Source organism: Hemicordylus capensis, chromosome 3 (genome assembly GCF_027244095.1).
Source record: "Hemicordylus capensis ecotype Gifberg chromosome 3, rHemCap1.1.pri, whole genome shotgun sequence".
Classification (NCBI taxonomy): domain Eukaryota; kingdom Metazoa; phylum Chordata; class Lepidosauria; order Squamata; family Cordylidae; genus Hemicordylus; species Hemicordylus capensis.
The window spans coordinates 318,460,601-318,475,711 of NC_069659.1; the positions used below are offsets into that span (position 1 = coordinate 318,460,601).

General features: G+C 41.5%; 1 long non-coding RNA gene across 1 annotated transcript in view; it reads left to right on the top strand.

The window, feature by feature from the left end:
* LOC128351207 (uncharacterized) overlaps window positions 1–14,775 on the top strand; it is a 30,049-nt gene extending 15,274 nt beyond the window's left edge. The window contains exon 3 of the long non-coding RNA XR_008319640.1: window positions 14,642–14,775. This is a non-coding gene — a long non-coding RNA (uncharacterized LOC128351207). The remainder of the gene's footprint in view (window positions 1–14,641) is intronic.
* Window positions 14,776–15,111: the final 336 nt, after the last annotated feature.

Here is a 15,111-nt window from a genome sequence, read left to right on the forward strand (position 1 = left end):
GTGCACATCAAAGATGACATTCTGCAAGCTCTCATCTAAGATACCAGTGAAACTGACAGTACCACCTGAATGCAATGGTAATTGTAATATTCTCACCCCAAACAAAATTTAGAACTTAATGCTGAATTTTGTTTTACATTTTGTACTGTAGCTATGAAGCATAATAGAAACCAGAACTTAACAAACCAGAAAGCTGAATCTCAGAAGTTTTGTGTATGTGTGTTTTTAAAAAAGCAGCTTTCATGTTGACCTTTACTCCCCAGAAACCTAAAATCTGTTTCACATCAGAAGCTGTGGGGACAGAGCAGTACATGGGAAATGAATAGGCATGCCAGTTTACAGAGGACCAGTTAGGTTTCTTTAAACCCATTGGGATTCATGACATAACCAAAAAACAACAAACAGCAGGTGATAGGAAGGATTCAAATAAAAACAAGACTACTTTGAACTTAGATGCTTTTAATGATTGTCTGCACATTTTTCAACCAAAGGGTGCATTGCGGGGGGGGGGGGCATTAATAAATAAAAACCAAAAAGTTACACAGATGCAAAAATAGGAACAAGTGAGAAGAACAAGCATACTCAAAATATTTCAGGGTATAAGTAAATGCATCATATTTTCAATAATTTAAAACAACAGAATTATTAATGTTCAACCCCCCATATCACATGATTTAAAAACCTCTTTAACGCTATTTTAAATCTAATCCTACTAACTGAGCAAAGAGGCCCCCTCTAAAGCGTGAGCTTTCTTATATTTGGTAAGGGAACAGCAACTGTCCCAATCCACCCAACACAACATTTCTCCAGTGGCTGTTGCTGGTGTCTAACTTGTGTCTCTTTTTTTAGCATGTGAACCCCTTTTGGATAAGGAACCATTTCTCATTCCTTCCATTATGTACACTGCTTTGTGAAGTTTCTTCTTAAAAGCAATATATAAACATGCTTTAATTATAATAAAAATAATACTTTGAAGTAGTATGCAATTTAGGGTTGCCAACTAGGGACTTTTATAAAGGACATGTGACTATTTTGGGGACTTTTTTGCATTTGAAGGAACAGAGACTATTTGGGGGATCAAATTTTTTTTTATTTATTTTTGTATTTATTGTGGAGTCTGAAGTTCTGGGGAGCAGCTGTAACATTTTGTTGGCTCAGAACACTTTGCTCTCACAAGCAGCTTCAATGGAGAGGAGAGCTGGTCTTGTGGTAGGAGAAGAGAGCTGGTCTTCAGGTAGCTAGCATGACGTGTCCCCTTAACTAAGCAGGGTCCATCCTGGTTGCATATGAATGGGAGGCTAGAAGTGTGAGCACTGTAAGATATTCAACTTAAGAGATGGAGCCATTCTGGGAAGAGTAGAAGGAAGGTTTCAAGTTCCTTCCCTGGATTCTCCAAGATAGGGCTGAGAGAGATTCCTGCCTGCAACCTTGGAGGAGCCGCTACCAGTCTGTGAAGACAATACTGAGCTAGATAGACCAATGATCTGACTCGGTATATGGCAACTCCCTATGTCACCTTCCCCTGCCAGCATCTTACTGACCATGCATCCAATGGGGAAGCCAGAGGGGAGGTTCTACTTCAGTGGCAGGTTGCAGGGCCGTGGATAGCAGGGCAGGTGCAGCTTGCTTCCTTCATGTGGTGGTGGTGGCAGTGAGAAGTTAGTAGTTAGCTAACTGTACTCAGCAGTTACCCCTGCTAGCTGAATAAATAAGCACATTTTAAACTGGCGAATATCTTCTATGTATAATGAGGAGAGCAACTGGCCCTGTGAAACCCCAATAGGCTTGAGCACGAAACGTTTCAGAGGCCATAATAGAAGCCTCTGAAATGTTTCGGTTCTGGGTCCGTTTCAGCATTTCAGTGCCAGCGGGGGGGGGGGTTCTTTTAAAGGTGGGGGAGGGTGCACTTACCCCTCCCACCACTTTCCCCCCGCCGGCGCACCAAAATCATGGGGCGGCAGCGTACCTCCCTGCTGCCCCTTCCCCCTTTTGTCACCAAAAATCAATGGAAGTACCAGCTGCACGTGCACACATCGTGTGTGCACGCATGCACACATGTGCAACAGGCGCATGTGCAGCTGGCTGAGCCGTGTCTGAGCCATTTTGGACTCAAGCCTAAACCCCAAACATAGCATTCCTTAAGTGGCTGATGTTGGGGTTACCCTGCATTTCTTTTTAGAATTCAAGCCCTTTGAGGACAGGGGAGCATCTTCTCATCTATTTTTCTTTGAAAACCACTGGGAAACCTTCTGTTGAAAAGTGGCATATAAATGTCTGTAGTCATAGAGAACAGGAAGTGAGTGGGAGGCCATGCACGCACCCCTGCGCCAGCATGCAAAGAGGCTGGCTCGGTAGCAAGCAATTTTCAAAGTGCAATGCATTGCAGTACTGTAATCTGGATGTTACTAGAGTAAGGACAATGCTGCCCAGGCTGGCTGTGTCCAGGAGGAGCTGTTATATCAGCCTTAGCTGGTGAAAGGCACTCTGTGCCACTAACAGCCCTTGGGAGTGGGGTGTCCAGTGACAAAGATGGAACTATGAGCATATCCAGACTACAACTTGATCCTTTAGGGAGATTGCCACTCATCCAGAACACTTTAGGAACACAGGAACATAGGAAGCTGCCGTATACTGAGTCAGACCATTGTTCCATCTCGCTCAGTATTATCTTCACAGACTGGCAGCGGCTTCTCCAAGGTTGCAGGCAGGAATCTCTCTCAGCCCTATCTTGGAGATGCCACCATATTATGCAAACTTGGAACCCTCCTCCTTTCCAGGACACTTTCTTGCAGCAGTTGCTTCAGCTCACTGAATCATAGTTTCCAACAATAAATGCCTTTGCTTTTATTTTTCAAATGTTCTTTGAAAAAGATAAAACCGCTAATACTCATGGCTTCCCATAAGAATTCCTGTTCTCTTACAGTGTTTCCTATCAAATGCAAAGGCTAAAATCCTATGAGTGCTCTGCCCTAATCTAGTGCAATATATTTAGTCTACAATCCATTTCCTTTAAGAATTTATAGTATAGATTTAAAAAAAAACTTGGAGGAAAAGGCTTACTTCACAAAGATGCAGAAATCTAATTCTTTAAATAGTCCACAAGACCTACATGCATTACTGCATTACTGCTACAACTGCCTATATATCTGATAGGTCATAAGTTAAATCTCAAACTATAAATTGTCTAAGATGTATAACATGCTTCCATACTTGTAAGGTTTAGCATTTGATGAGTAGGATTTCATCAGTACAACATTTATAGCCAACAAGCATATTATGCAAACTACATTTTAGTATTTCTTATAGACTAAAAACTCCTATAACACATATTAATCAGAATAATTATATATTGTTTTAGTTGTGTTTTTAATAGTTTTAACATTTTAAATTTTAATTGTTGAAATGTTTTAATCTTTTTATCTGTTGTTTTTATTGTTTTGTTGTAAACCATCCAGAGACTTGGGTTTTGGGCAGTATACAAATGTGTAAGATAAATAAATAAATTCAGGTTTGTTTAGGATTCCCATTCCCTTATTCCAGGTTTCCCCCGCTTACTGAATTCTTATCATTCTTATCACTGTCATCATCATCATCGTTGTCATCTGCAATGAGGTAATAACACCTGTATTTATAACTGCTGAGGGACCCACTATGGATGATGAAAAGAGCCACCCTCCAAAAATATAATTCTTTGCTACAGTGTGTATATCAGCATTTTTCTTAATTATTTTTGACAGTTTACCTAGTTCACGATGAGATTTCTCAAGTGACAAAAAATAACGGGGAAAATACAACTGACAAAATACATTTCCTGATCGATATTCCCTTTAGAAGTCTAGAAAATCTTTACAGAGACAAAAAAGATATAAGAAGGTTACATTTATTTCTTTTGATGTACTGGTCATCTTCAGCATAAAAATAACTGTTGCAGTGGTGAAAAACCAAGGCTTTCAGATTGTGTGAGGCAAGAAAGTGGAGTGAAAATTCAAGGAGTTCAGAAAAAAATAATGCTCCTGTTGCAAGTAATAGTTAGGGATGTGCATTGAATCAGAACAATAACTGGATCTGATTTGATACAGTCCCTTTAAAGACACTTTTCACTGGAACCTATACTGATGAAAAAATGTCCAAGCTTCTCAAGTTTGGAGGCTGAAGAACTAGACCAATTTGAGGTGATGAGAGAGGATGTTCTAAACTGTCTTGAAAAATTAAAAATTAACAAATCACCAGAGCCAGATGACATCCACCAAAGAGTCCTGGAGAAACTCAAATTTGAAATGGTGGATCTTCTAGCAAAAATATGTAGTCAAACAGGCTCCGTACCAGAGGACTGGAAAGCAGGCAACGTAACTCCAATTTTCAAAAAGGCATCCATGGATCTAGGAAACTACAGGCTGGTAATATTAATTTCTGTGCCGGGTAAATTGATGGAAAGCATACTTAAGGACAAAACTGTTAAATACATAGAAGAACAGGCCTTGCTGAAGAAGAACCACCATGGCTTCAGCAAGGGAAAGTCTTGCCCCACTTAACTTTTGGAGTTATTTAAGAGTGTCAACAGGCATGTGGATAAAGGTGATCTGGTTGACATAGTATACTTGGACTTCCAAAAGTTTTTTGACAAAGTTCCCCAACAAAGGCTCTTGAGTAAATTTAGCAGTCATGGGATGAGGGGGCAGGTTCATGTGTGGATTAGTAACTGGCTGAAAGACAGGAAACAGTATAGGAATAAATTTTCACAATGAAAGGAAGTAAGAAGTGAGGTCCCCCAGGGATCTGTACTGAGACATGTGCTCTTTAACTTGTTCATAAATGATCTAGAAGTTGGGGTAAGCAGCAAAGTGGCCAGATTTGCTGATGACACTAAACTATTTAGAGTAGTGAAATTCAAAAGAGATTGTGAGGAGCTCCAAAAGGACCTCTCCAAGCTAGGGGAGTGGGTGACAAAATGGCAAATGTGCTTCAGTAGCTAGGGAAGAAGGGGTCCGTGTTCACCCCGGCAGCCCCTCAGAGTGAGGGAGATAATGAAAAAAGAGAGGGATGGAGCTGGGGGGCCTGGGTACTTTGAACACATCTGCTCAATTATAGCTACACCCCAGTGTAAGCAAGTGTAAAGTGATGCATATTGGGACAAAAAATCCATATACACTGACGGATTCTGAGCTGTCAATGACTGACAGGAGAGGGATCTTGGGGTTGTGGCGGACGGCTAATTGAAAGTGTTGACTCAAAGTGTGCTGCAGCTGTTAAAAAGGTAAATTCCATGCTAGTGATCATTAGGAAGTAGACTAAAAATAAAAATGCTAGTGTTATAATGACCTTATACAAATCTATAGTGTGGGCAAATTTGGAGTACTACATACAGTTTTAGTCACCGTATCTTAAGAAGGACATTGTGGAACTGGAAGAAGTACAGAAGAGGGCAACCAAGATGATCAGGGGCCTGGAGCACCTTCCTTATGAGGCAAGGCTATAACACCTGGGACTTTTTAGTTTAGAAAAAAGACTACTGCGGGGAGGCACGATAGAGGTATATACAATTATGCATGGAGTAGAGAGAGTGGACAGTCACTTAATGGGACAGTGGGGAAATGACTTGACTAGCAAGCTAGAGGTTGCCAGTTTGAATCCCCGCTGGTATGTTTCCCCAGACTATGGGAAACACCTATATGGGGCAGCAGCGATATAGGAAGATGCTGAAAGGCATCATCTCATACTGCATGGGAGATGGCAATGGTAACCCCCTACTGTATTCTACCAAAGACAACTACAGGGCTCTGTGGTCACCAGGAGTCAACCCCGACTCGACGGCACACTTTACCTTCTTCATCTTTATTCATCTTTATTTATTTTATTTTATTCTTTCTGATTATCTGAATAAAAGTCTTTCTGACTATTTTATTCTTTCTATTTTATTCTTTCTGACTTTTATTCTTTATTCATCTTTCTTAACTTTACTTATTAGCCATGCTAACAACTTTCTGAATAAAACGGAAGCCTAGAAAATTTAGGCTAGGAAATTTAGGACTGACAAAATTTAGGACTGACAAAATAATGTACTTTTTCACACAGTGCATAATTAATCTATGGAATTTTTGCCACAGGATGTTCTGATGGCCACTAGCTTGGACAGCTTTAAAAGGGGCTTGGACAAATTCATGGAGGCCAGGTCTAATGGCTACTAGTCTGGTGTCTATAGGCCACATCCAGCCTCAGAAGTAAGATGCCTCTAAATACCAGTTGCAGGGGCGCAACAGCAAGAGAGAAGGCATGCCCTCACCTCTTGCCTGTGGGCTTCTCAGAGGCATCTGGTGGGCCACTGTGTGAAACAGGATGCCGGACTAGATAGGCCATGGGCCTGATCCAGCTGGGCTGTTCTTATGTTCTTAAGCCTTGTGGATTAGAAGATCAGTTCTATGAAAACTAACTGTATGGAAGGAGGAGCCTTCTGCAACACAGACTAGAAGCCATGATGTTTCCCTGTCTCTCACCTTGCTTTTGAAGTCTAATTCATAATCCATAGTTCACTATGGATTCAATATGCATGCACCAAAGCCACTGGATCAGACTGACTGAGGGCTTATTCACACAACCATTTTGTCTCCATGTAATGCTCCTCAAGTGTCCCCAGGGACACATTCACACAGAAAATGTCTCCTATGAAGTGGAAACACACAAAATATACTTGTTTTAAAGCAGCAATTTATGTAATCACAGCAACATAATTTGCAGACACCATGATAACAGGGATCATTCCTGAGACGAAGCAGCTGCATCCGTTGAAAGCTCCGTTAATATGAAACATTCTCTGCATGATGCATCCCTGGAGAGCATGTGGAGAGACAAAATTGACCATGTGAACCTGCCTGGAGTCAGTTATTTAAGTCTTAAAACAACAGTTACCTTTTAAACATTTTATGGAAAACATGGAAGGAGAGGTGTTTTATGGCTGCTTCCTCATACAAACAAGGACATCTTGTGTAGATTTAACTAAAGGTTTCTTCAGCAACAACTCCATTTTCTCCTTCTCCTTTCCCTCCCTTTTGCTTTCTGATGCTTCCCCCGCACTCTCTAAACGATCCCCGCTGGGACAAAGGTCCAAACAAACATATAGGGATGTGCATGGAACCGGTATGGCTGGTTAGGTTCGAATTCGAACCAAATTAGAACTGACTCAACCCAGTCCAGATCTGGTTCTGGCTGAACCGGTTCGGTGAACAAGGGCGGAACCAGGCTTTACCGGTTTGCGGACCTATTTGGGTCGATGCTTGTAAAGGGGAATTCCCTAATGGCAGGGGGCAGTGGGGAACTACCTTCCTGGCAGTGGCCCCGCCAGCCTCCCCAATAGCATGGGCCAGTGGCTGTGGCCCACTTCAAGCCTCCATGTGGTAACTACAGTGTGCAGCGGGACTCTATGCACACGAGGAGGCCAGTGGAATAGATAGCCTGCAAGAGCACTGCGCTCTCTTGTGCAAGAGCACCGGGATCTCTATTCTAATGGCCTCCATGCATGTGCAGAGCCTAGCTGCACACTCTGCAGTTACTACAGGGAGGCCTGAGCCAGGCTACTGAAGCCAGGCTGCTATTGGGGAGGCTAGCGGGGGGGGGGAGGCGGTTAGAGGAGCCTCCACCTCTGTTGTCCTGCCACCTCTGCCACTGCTGGGAAGGTAAGTTCCCTTCCCCCCACCCTTCGGGAATCCCCCTTTACTCCTCAGTGGATTCTCCTTTACAAGCATTGCCCCGAACCAGTTCGGATCAGTTCTGTTTGAATCGGGGCTCATCTGGTTCAAACTCGGACAAGCACTCCATTTTGGTGGGTTGGTCTGGTTCACACTTGGACTAGTTCTCACAGCCCTACAAACAAACTGCAGAAGTATATCCCTCCCCTTTATAACAACCAAAATATGAACTGATTTAAAATCTAGTAACAAAATCTTGAAGTCTTTTAGGTTGTCTCCTGTCATGAGAGTCAGTGTGGTGTGGTGGTTAGAGTTCTGGACTAGGACCAGGGAGACCCGAGTTCAAATCCCCATTCAGCCATGATACTTGCTGGGTGACTCTGGGCCAGTTACTTCTCTCTCAGCCTAACCTACTTCACAGGGTTGTTGTGAGGAGAAACGTAACTATGCCTGGGCTCCTTGGAGAAAGAGCGGAATATAAATGTAACAAACAAACAAGCAAACAAACAAACAAATAAAGGAAGAACACTTCTCCTAAGTCTTAGGTTGTCTGGCACCGGAGCTGTTTGTTCTTCTGGTACTGAGGACTGTCCATCATTTTCATCAGCCTTATCTGCAAGGTCAAAACTGGAGGCAAGATCAAATTCCTCTTCAGTTTCTCTCTTCAGAGCTGATATTATTTGTTTTGATCCAGAATATCTGGAACATCCCTTTCTCACTTTAAAAGGTAGCTGTACTTGAACAAATTCTCCCACCGGAAATGTTCGTTGTTCTGCACCCCATTTCTGATTTACATATAATTTATATTTTTGTTATTTCTCCCTTACCTATCACAAATCTCTGTATCTTTAGGGTGAGATGGTACAGAAAGCCCTATCTGTTGTTGCCATAGGGTAGGTCTGGTGGTAGCTTTGCATCCTTTCAGCAGTTCAAAAGGTGATTTTCCTGTTGTAGAGTGAGTAGTGTGCTAAGCAAACAGAGTTTCATGGATTTCCTCTTTCCAGGGTTGTTGTTGCTTAGCAGCCAGTTGTAAACTTCCTTTCACTAATCTGTTCATTTTTTCCACTAAGCTATTCCCTCAAGGATGGTACAAGGAAAGAGTCTTATGTTTTATCCAATGTTTATGCAAATATTGCTCCATTTCAAATGAGATAAGCTGTGTCCTGCTGTCAGGTCTTTAGGAACTTTTAGTTCTTTAGGAAGACCTTCTCTTGCGAAAACTGCAGCCATGAACTGGATCCCCTTGTTTGTAGTAATGTTGTCAGCATATGAAACTTCTGGCCACCTGGAATAAGAATCCACCATCATTATAACAAATCTTTGTTTTGTGGGTTGGTTTTTAAAAGGGCCCCGTTATATCCAGAGCATGTTTTCCCCAGGGACCACTGAGATACTCTACTGGAGCCAAGGAGGTGGGAAATGTCTTCTGTGATTTGTTACATATAGCACAAGCCATACAGTGCCAGATTACATCTTCAATGTGTTTCTCCATACCTGGCCACCCGAAACTTTCTCTGATTTGCCTTTTAGTCAGGCTCATGCCCAGATGACCTTCACTGACAATTTTGATCACTTTTGCTTGTAACGAGGCTGGCACCACCAAACAATTAGTCCTCAGCACCAGCTCACTGAGAAGAGACAGTTTACTTGCTCCATGCATGTATGGTTAAAGATGTTCAGGTACCTTGTTTTTGCATAACCATCCATTACTTATGAAAGGCTTAAGTTCACTAAGTACTTGATCAGCACTGAAGGCCACTTTCCATTCAGAAGACATGATCAGTCCACGAGCGGATGAAGCTATTTGCGTAATGACTGCTCCTTCATCCTCATCTTCTGGGATCTCCTCTTGGCCTTTAAGTGGAAGTTTAGATAAATAATCTGCAGTGGTATTCTGAAGATGTGGAAGAGATTCCAAAAAAATCCAGAAGTCTGGTGATCCATTTGGCTATTTCGTGGGGTTGCTTGACTTGATCCATGAGTAGTAAATAAAGCAGATGGGGGTTTATGGTCTGACTGTAAAGCCCCACAAGTAAGTCCTGAAGTGCCTCACCAACCAGAAGCATGCTAGAACTTCTTTTTCAATGGCAGAATACATCTTCACTGAAGCAGTAAGCACTTTGGAAACAAAGGCAACTGTAACTTCCCTGTCCCCTTTTTGCTGTGTCTAGATAGCACCCAAACCATATTCAGAAGCATCAGTAGTTACAATACTGTGCCTGTTGGTGTCAAAAGAATTGAGAGCAGGGCTTTCAGCAATGGCTGGTTTGATAGTCTGAAATCTAGCCTTGCAGGATACATCCCAGATAAATGCTACAAGAAGAAGAAGAAGAAGAAGAAGAAGAAGAAGAAGAAGAAGAAGAAGAAGAAGAAGAAGAAGAAGAAGAAGAAGACGCAATGGAGCAAATTTTGAGGCAAATTGTCTATCAAATTTAGAGTAATACTCACTAAGTCCTAAAAATGAGCAAAGTGCATCCTTATTGTGTGGCTCTGGTGCTTCCCGAATAGTTTTCACCAGCTCTGTTTTAGGATGTACACCACTCTGAGATATTGTATCTCCCAAGTATGTCACAGAATGTGTGCAAATTTGACATTTCTCTGCAGAGATAGTAAGTCCGTGCTGTCGAAGTTTTCATAAGACTTCTGTCAGTTTAGCATCATGTACCTCAGTGATTTTGCCATACTCTAAAATGTCATCCTGCAAGTAAGTTATGCCATCTGTCATTACAAAAATTGCATGCATCATTCTTTGAAATACCAAAGCTGCAGAGGCTACTGCAAAGGGTAGTTTTTTGTATTGAAAAAGACCCTCTGGGGTAATGAAGGCTGTGTAATTGCGAGAACTCTTGAGCAAAGGAATTTGATGACAGGGCGAAGACAAGTCCCAAGTTGTGAACACAGGGGCCTCTTTCAGTGGAAACAGCATTTCATTGAGATTGGTAATGGATGACAATGCACTACCATGTTGGAGTTCACATTTAAATCTATGCACATTCAAAGTGTATCATTTGATTTCCATACAAGAACAATGAGAGAAATTTATTCTGATGACTGACAGGCTCTATGATGTCAGCATACTGTGGCCTTAAGAGCTCCTCTCTAGGTGGTTGGTGCAATGCGAGCCCCACGGTCCTTCCCTTTCTCTCCTGATGCCATCAAACATCCTTGCGGTGCTTGGGCTGCCCAGAAAGGGAGCCCAGGCACTCTTCAGACATGCTTCTGCGACCCTTGTTTACACAGTCAGACAGGTGTTATTGACTGGTTTGTTTTATCCAGACATCGAGTCCTTCCCAAGGACCTGGGATGGCTGAATTTTATTGTCAATTGTTATAGATATTGCCGCAGAATATAGGCTGTTCCCAGTAAAGCTGCTTTTTGTAATTGGCTGATGGTGATTTCTGTGGCCCCTATGGTGTGGAGGTGCTCTTCAAGGTCTTTTGGAACTGCACCCAGGGCGCCAAAGACCACTGGGATTATTTTGGTCTTTTTCTGCCACAGCCTTTCAATTTCAATTTGTAGATCTTTGTATTTTGTGATTTTTTCTATTTCTTTTTCTTCTGTTCTGCTATCCCCTGGTATTGCTATGTCGATTATTTTAACTTGTTTTTCTTTCTTCTCGACTACAGTTATATCTGGTGTATTGTGTGGCAGATGTTTGTCTGTTTGTAGTCGGAAGTCCCATAATATTTTTACATCTTCATTTTCTTCAACTTTTTCAATTTGATGGTCCCACCAATTTTTGGCTACAGGTAGCTTGTATTTTTTGCAGATGTTCCAGTGTATCATCCCTGCTACCTTGTCATGCCTTTGTTTGTAGTCAGTCTTTGCAATCTTTTTACAACAGCTGATTAGGTGGTCCACTGTTTCATCTGCTTCTTTACAAAGGCGGCACTTGCTGTTCTTTACAAAGGCGGCACTTGCTATTTATTATTATTATTATTATTATTATTATTATTATTATTATTTCGATTTCTATACCGCCCTTCCAAAAATAGCTCAGGCCGGCTTACACAGAGAAATAATAAATAAATAAGATGGCTCCCTGTCCCCAAAGGGCTCATATTCTAAAACAAAACATAAGATAGATACCAGCGACAGTCACTAGAAGTACTGTGCTGGGGGTGGAGAGGGCCAGTTACTCTCCCCCTGCTAAATAAAGAGAATCACCACAGTAAAAGCTGTTTCTTCGCCCAGTTAGCAGGGGTTCATATCTCGTCACCTCTATCTGAACATATCTCGTCACCTCTATCTGAATCAGGTTATTTAGTCTTTGCCCCTGAGAAGATCAGTTGAGGCACAGGTATACACTCAATATCCTCTGCCATGAAGACAGATGCAAATAACTCATTTAGTTTATCTGCAATCTCCATGTCCTCCTTAATCTCTTTCACTCCCTCATCCTCTAACAGACCAACCGCCTCCCTGGCAGGTTTCCTGCTTTTGATGTATTTAAAGAAGTTTTTTTTATTCCTCTTGATACTTTTAGCAAAATGTTCCTCAAACTCTCTTTTCACCTCCCTTATTTTGTTTATGTTTTATCCCATCTTCCTCCAGGGTGCTAGGTGTGGCATACAAATTTCTTCTCCTCATAATGGTATCCATACACTAACACTATTCATAGGATAGGTTAGCCCAAGGTAAGCTTTACAGCTGAGGGATTTTCACACTAATCACTACAATATACTTGCTAAGCTCTCTGCAAAGCACCTCTTCAAGTATCTCCTTGCATCTCTTCAAAAACAATACTCTTCCCCATCTCTGAATGGCCCCTTGTTACTTCTGGGGAGATTAATGAACTGGTTGGGCAAAGAAGTTCTAGGAAAGTGCCGGAGGTGATTTTGTCCCTAATGAACTGATTGAGTCAAATTTGGCATGGTGGGCTCCAGGATTAGTGTTACTCTTTACATCTATTAACCAAACTGCATGTATACCTCATGATTGAGGCTTGTTTATAATTATCCCAGTTTGTAAAAAAGGAAACGAAACTGATTTCCATCCACTTGAGAGGGTCCAGTCTAAATTCCTTAGGGCTATCTTTTCAACCCCCTGCTGTGTGTCAAATACTAAGTTGTGTTTGGAAGCGGACTTGTCAAGCTTGGAGTCCTGTGCCTAGACTTATATCTTCAGTTTTTGGTTGAAAATGATTTATTCCCCTTCTGGCCTAGTTCCCCTAATTTTTAAGGATGAACATCCCTCTGATTGGATGCATCTAATTAGTGAAAAGTTAAAATCATATGGGCGGTCAATGAATATCTTCTCCCTCTGGGCTATGATAACGCTATGGTGATCCTTAAGAGGCATATTATTGATATGGAACGCCGGACATATTTCAGCCAGGCACCAAGTCTCACAAGACTTGGAGCCACCAAGCCTTCACAAAAACCAGCTAAATACCTGTATGACCTGATATATCCAGCACACAGATGAGGCCTGACATTGGCTCCGCTGGATGTGCTGCCCTCTGCAGTACTAGAGGGTAGGTATAGGAGAGTTCCCTATTTGGAGAAACTGTGCCCTTGTGGAAGTGGGAATATTTATTTATTTACTATTTATTTATTTTTACATTTATATCTCGCTCTTCCTCCAAGGAGCCCAGAGCGGTGTACTACGTACTTGAGTTTCTCCTCACAACAACCCTGTGAGTAGGTTACGCTGAGAGAGAAGTGACTGGCCCAGAGTCACCCAGCTAGTAATATGGCTGAATGCAGATTTGAACTCAGGTCTCCCCGATCCTAGTCCAACACTCTAACCACTACACCACGCTGGCAGTTCACCATGTTCACCATGTGCTTCTGTATTGTTCTTTCAATTGCGAGCTGCATTCCAAATATATTGCTCCCCTCATTGTTAGATACCCTGACAGTTTGGATGAATGTTATATAAATTTACTTCTTTCTGATAAACACCGTTATGTCTTGCACTCAGTAGCCAAATTCTGTACAGCTGTGATTAAAATTTGCTCATGGTGTGTCAGATATGGTCAATTTTAATCGTCCTTCCTTTTTCTTTTTAATTTTGTTTTATCCTATATATTTTTATATCAATCCTCTATGTAACTGATTATACATGTGTATATGCATGTATCTGTTTATATTATCTACCCTCAGGGTAGATTTATTTGATCTGGATTGTGTATTTGATCAAAGATCACAATAAACTGAACTGAACTGAATAGTCTTCAATGAAGACTGCTCACACATTCTGCTGAGAGTAATCCAATACTAAGAAGTCACTAAATTGTTATATTTCAAGTGATATATATGCGAATCAGCCCTTCTCACCTATCAAGGCTGCTTTTACAAGCAATCTGTGTACAGTGAATGCAGATGCAGATCTATACAATTATTCACACATTATGTGTGATGCATATACAGTAGTACAGTTCCTACCTGTATCATGTATTTGAGAGGGCTATTCAGGTTTACTTTTAAAATGGACATATGAACAGATATTCACACAAAAACATGTACATATGTACAGAGACATCTATAAACATATACAATGTAATGTTTCAATATGGCTATAGTAGATTCTAGGCCTGTGCTGTTGGATAATTTCTGACAGCCATGTTGGACCCAAGAGTCCCCATGTTGGCATATCAACATTAATTGCACAACTGATAGGATGGAGCTCCGACAGTCACAATCTTCTAAATTTCTTCCTATTGGCAAGGGATTAGTCATAGTACCAACATGCCTGCCATTGCAGCATCCTTAGAGGAACTCCAGTTATCACAATGAACTTCACCCTGGGATCCTTCTGGGCGTTCCTAATGTGATAAGCACCAAAATATGGAACTGTCCTGATAGTTCCGACATGCGTGCCATTGCTGCATCCTTAGGAGAACTACAACCCACACAATGCACCACACCAGGGTCCTTATGGGCATCACTAAAAAAGCAAAAGCCAAATAGGCAATTGCCTTTTAAAAATATCCTTCTTTCTTGTCCCTCTTCACACAGAGAAGTTCATACCACCACAGAAACACCAGCGGCAACACCTGAAGAGAGCTAGAGACATGTCAGATTCTAGGTGAAAGGATTTTTCTACCTTCAGCCTCTATGGTTCGATGCCAGTCAAGATCAAAAGATGGGAGGTTCATTTTATTTCTTTATTTCAAGTGTGTAAGACTGGCATTAAGTATACTCTTCATTTAAATGTTTGGTCTTTGGAAAATCTGCTTAAAGATAAACAAAGTTGTCCTGTAGTGAAACGCACTATATGTTTGGTCTTTGGAAAATTTGCTTAAAGATAAACAAAGTTGTCCTGTAGTGAAATGCACTATATGTTTCCAAAGGGCAGTTCTCTGGAAACATGTCCCATGCAAGTTAGAAAGAAAACAACAACAACATCATTTCATTCCATGGTAAAATTTGGAAGAACAGTGAAGAGACCAGCTCTGTATTGACAAGACAAGGGCAGAGGGTCATTT